Here is a 5,740-nt window from a genome sequence, read left to right as displayed (position 1 = left end):
GGGATTTTTTTACTACTGGATTAAAATTGATAATCGGCTTGTACGTTGGCAAGTGTAAGAGTACGCATGCGTGGTGGAGGTTACAGCTCCGATCTATAGCAGATATTTGCCTGTAGCACGAGCTTTTTATATACGTTGCATTGTTGACCCTTATATTAAAGGTAAATTTACCTTCAGTTATCAGGAACAAGAGATTACACACCGCGTTTTGAAGTAGATCCGTGAGAAGTCTGCCAAGTATTTACAGTAGTTTATACTTTTTAAATCACTGTTTGACGTTTTTATTGTGTGGTGGGGATTATTCGGCCTTGCGATCGCGAATCTTTGTTGATGGTTTATTCTTCAGATTGTTCTGCGAAGGTCTGCGACAGCGCCTACTCGGAAGTATGTCGAACAGATTGAAAGGGTTTTCCCTAGCATAGACGTGGCTTAAATCGATCTTTCTCTCAGAGAGAGAGAGAGAGAGAGAGAGAGAGAGAGAGATGTTGCTATGCTGTTACAAAACATGATATTGATACATGTGCCTGTACATATGCCGATACGGCTGGAATCTATCTTTCTGAGAGAGAAAGAGAGAGAGAGAGAGAGAGAGAGAGAGAGAGAGAGAGAGTGAGAGAGAGAGAGAGAGAGAGAGAGAGAGAGAGAGAGAGAGAGAGAGCGTTGCCTACAAAGCTACGTTGTTACATACTAGTATGTACCTGTACATGTAATCCCATTGAAATTAAGCTAAAATATAAGAATATATACCATTAGAAACGGATATACTACGTGTACTTGTCTCTTACTCACTGAATACATGTAGCAATTTCTGACTGATGGTTTTTCTTTGAATAACATTCTAATAAACTGTAACAATTGGAAAATTTGGATTAATTAACACAGTAATAATTTGTGTCTGTGTGAGTGTACAGAGGAAGAGTAGGGGTCGCCCTGTAGTTTGAAGCCACGAAGCCAATGCAATAAATGCTTGTTAAACGATTAACTCTCTATGTTTCAATATTTTTGGTTTACCATGCTTCCACTGTATTTCAATTACAATTGTAATATTTTTTTTGTAAATTTCCAATTAGAACAACAGTTTAGTCTTCCGGATAGCAGACATCTGTGAAGAATATTTCATTTTAATAACCAAAATGTTTGTTGAATTAATTCTCTAACCTTGTATTCATAACACTTTTTGCCATGTCAGAGAGAAATTCTTTTAATTAAGGTCTTCCGTTTCCAACGGAAGACCTTTCTATTATTGTGCGGGAAAAATTATTTTTCTTTTTTTTTTTTTGTTTCCTAGACGCGAACTTTGAGGCTTCATATCTTGCTCATTTCTGAACGGTTTTTGCTCAAATTTTCAGGACTAATGTACTTTACAAAACACTATCTTAAGCAATTCATAGAATTTAGAATTCCCTTTCCGTTAAAGAGTTATTCCCCTTTTAAATTTTTATAGGGCCTTTTGTTTCCAGACAAAGGCTCCGAGACTATGATAGCAGGGAATGGGAATCCAACGAATTTAAATAACAGAGATGTTGTAGTTGTGCACATTTGTTTTTGTTTTTAGATTACGTTTTTTATTTAGGAAAAGGTAGGGGGTCAAAAAACAGGATTCAAAAAAGTGCGAAAATTTTGACATATTTTCCCTTATATCTTTTAAACGAAAAATATTTTGTTAAGAGATGTAGAATAAAAGTTGTGCAAAATATTGAGGGCTTTCATTTGACACCAATAAAAAAGGGCTGGCCCCTTAAATTAAGGGTCAATGGCCCCTAACAAATTTTGCTTAATAACTCAAAAACGATTAGGATTTTGATATGACTGTCGCTGGAAAAGTTGTTTGTTGGGATCTCATAAAGGTCGTTACAATGTTATTTTGTATGTGATTTGTGTAGTATGACTGTAAAAAGCTTTACATGTTAACATGTACCTGTTTTCATTTGACAAGTTAACGAAAGTCTTTGCGCGTACAACTGGCATAAAGTTACCGCAGAAAGTATGCTGGTTTATACAAACGGCATTAATTCATAAGAATTTTTTTTTTAGAATACATGCTTTTTTTAGGAGTTTAAGTCATTGTTGTTAAGTTCTTATAATGCTCAATCCTTAAAAACGGGATTTGGAAACAAATCATTGTTTTTCTTTTTTCTAGTAAACCACAAAATATGGAATAATAAAAATTTATACATTACATTTTAGTTATTAACTCCATACATTTAAAATCTACCTTGAATCAGAGCTGTGTGTGTACCATTACGTAAGCTCTCCCTCGCCCGCGGCCGAGAAAATCGGTCACCATTGTCGCGGCTGGACTACCTAGCGGTCAGCGGTTATCTACTACACGAGAGTTGCGTCTCTCTTATATGAGTTTATTTATCCGCAAACCCAAGAATTGTTTTCGTTTTGATTACACATGTTTTTTTATGGATTAAACGATTGGGTGTCAATTAAGAAATCGTTCAGTTAATTAATAAAAGCAATGTCATTCTCAATCTAAAGCAATAATAGACATAGATCAATTGTGGGTTTTAAGTTTAAAATAAATAACTTCTATTTGATAGAGTAAGGCCATTATACTGCAATTTTCAAAGCTTACTGGGTTCTGAGCTGTGCGGGTCTGTGCGTTGTACCTTTACGTAATCTATCGTTCGCCCACGGCCGAGGATCTCAGCCACGGCTGCACTACATAGCGGTTATTTATACACAAGATTCGCACACCGAGACGCACACTTCCATGCATATGAACGTGTTTGAGTTAATATAGCCGTAAATACAAGAACTGTTTTAATTTTATGTTATAAAAGTTTGTCCATTTTGTATTTATTTAATTAGAGTGTAAATGAATATTAATGAACGATATTACATGTACTCCAAATCGGAAACATCGTCAGACATAAATTAATGGTCGGTTTGTTTATAAAAAATATTTTATAAACTGTACAAATAATGTTTTAAATCAACAACAACCCCCCTCCTAAATATTAAACATTTAAATGATGATCATTCATCGCCCATGGCTGAGGAGATCCGGCACGATTGGACAAGTGATCCGCGGTCGGTTCGTGATCTTTTACATGTATCTTATCACGCGTTCATGTTTCATATTTTGCACGGACACAACTATATTTTATTATGTTTTCAACTATTATTTTGGTTTAAGATGAAAAGATAAATTTATTTTACTTGTACAGTTGATTAAGCATTGGTGTATACGATAGCGTACAAGGTAGTTTAAAAATCAAATCAAATTATAATCAAAGTTCCATGTTACATGTTTGCGGTAGGTGCTAGCACGATAAAAGAATGTCCTGAGTTGAGACTTTCGATGATTATTTAAAAGAATATTCACATGAGTTTTAAACAACTTTAGATTAGATTCTATCGGTCACATATTAATCACTTCTGTAGTTTTTCTACATGTTCGTTTCATTGTGGAAGCGAACTCATTGCTGCCCCCCCCCCCCCCCCTCCTCCCGCCCCGCTGACAGGAGCTCGCGCTGTATTTTTTCTTTAATGGCGAAACGATATCAAGATCTATAGAAAATCAATTTTGGTGGTTTCTTCTTATGTGTAACATTTTGTTTCACTTTCCCACCCGTTTGTTTTTTCGGTCAGTCTGTGTTAATTCAGTCGCCACGTGCGACCGAGAATCTTGTGTCGCTTCAGCGCACACAGCTCAGAACATATATAGCCCCGGGTCATCAATTGTTATGTAATTGAGTAACAATTGGAATGGTGCTTTTACTACATAAAATATAAATAAAAAAAAATCATCCAGAAAAAATGTTACCGTAACTCAATAGTCAATACCAAAAATAAAATCCGTATGATTACAAACTGAAATCGGTTTTTCAGTATTCGGCGGAATTTGTTTTTTCTTCTAACATTAGTATTTTTATTGGTTTCAGAGAATACGATGTAAAAATACAAACAGTAAATAAATCTGATATTATTTACATTGATAATGTTGAAAAATATTTAAAATTAAATTAGTCACATTCGTTAGAAAACAATGTTATACAAACATCCGATAATTTTTTTCCAATGTCGTATCATTCGCGTAAATAAATATGTTCTGTACATATTCATGTACCTCAGAAAAAATTCAAATGATTAAACAAAAAAGAAAGTTGTAATTACTATTTCGGATTTTTTTTTCAAAGTAATTTAACATTTTATTGAAAAGAACAAGAAATAAAAATAATTTAAATTTTTGACTCAATCTTCGTATATATATATTACCGGCGCTCCTTACATGTATAACGGCGTACAGTGTATATAAATTATCATGATCTATTTGAATTAAGTTCCATTCGTAAAGATTCCCATAATAATTAATTGCATGACTGTATACATTGTAGGCAAATCCCTGTGCGTTAATTACTTCTAAGACGTCTTGTTTTCCGTTAACAGTGGTTTAAATAATTAAAATAATTACTTGTAAAAATATCTATAATCGGGATTCCAAAGAACTTACGCAATTCATAGAAATGATCAGTATGTTTTCTTTCTATGGTTACATTTAATTTTGTTCAAATAATTAATAAATTTTCTATCATTTAAATTGTGTGCTTCATCAAATACTGATTATGATTACCTTGAAATCATTAATTTTTCCATTGGCTATTGACAAAAAAAAGAGACGCTTGACCATCCAATCAAAACAAATACACAGAGTTTGATTGACAGGTTCAGCCAGGTGCAGGTCTCACCCGATGTCCGAGGTTATGTGTGCACTTGTACAAAGCCGAGTGGTCTCAATAAGAGTTATCGATGTAAATAAATTAAAAAAGATACATGCTTATCAAAACATGTTCGTGTAAGTTAAAGTTGATTAAGGCTTGTTCCAACAGAAATCATGTTTTGCTAACTGTATTTAATATTTTTTATGTATAGCGAATTTTAATATTGTACAGTCATTTTACCGGCAACGAATCAGTATGCGGTTTCTCGTGCATGCAACTATTATTATCGGAATTCCAAATGTTTTTATTTTTTGTTTAAATCGCGTTTCTTTGTCCTTCTAAACTGTAGTATCAAACTTCCGAAAATATAAAGGATGAATTACGAAAACAGTAATTTCAACACCCCCTCCAGTTTCCTAGTTTCGAATTCGTTTCCCAGTATCGAATTAAGCGCCCTTTATCACTTTTGACCGAATTTCAAAAATATAATAGAGGTACATGTTAATGGACTTATAAATGAACAAGGAAAAACAATTGTGGGAATATGTCATTTAATTAAACAAATAATATGATCGTTATTTTTATCATACCGTTTTCCCGTCAAATTGAAACTGGACTTGAACAGTTTTCATGTCCGTTACTGTATAATATTGAATTTTCATAAAAACACTGCATAATAGTAATTGATGATAAGTAGTTGCCGTTTTCCTTTGTTTTTCCTGTATATCTATCAATTTTTGCAGCCAAATAATACTTCTGTCGCAATGAACCGTAACTAGGAAAACTACACGCGGTTCTATTTGAAGTCGTAATTTCATTCAAAGCTCCATTGTTATTTGATATGATGCATTATCTTTTTAAATGAATATATTTACTAATTATTCACTAAATAGGGACCAATAACAAACTTATTTTCATAGTTAGGCTTAATTGTTTTCACACTTTCGTTTTTTCTGCTTTGAACTACCGGCAGGTCATATGTGGGGGACATTTTTAATTTGTAAACAATTCGGTAAATAATCGTGCAAATGGCAAACAACTTCACGCACTGATATAATATTTATTTC

This window comes from Crassostrea angulata, chromosome 5 (assembly GCF_025612915.1).
Source record: "Crassostrea angulata isolate pt1a10 chromosome 5, ASM2561291v2, whole genome shotgun sequence".
Classification (NCBI taxonomy): Eukaryota; Metazoa; Mollusca; class Bivalvia; order Ostreida; family Ostreidae; genus Magallana; species Magallana angulata.
This window is presented reverse-complemented; position numbering follows the sequence as displayed.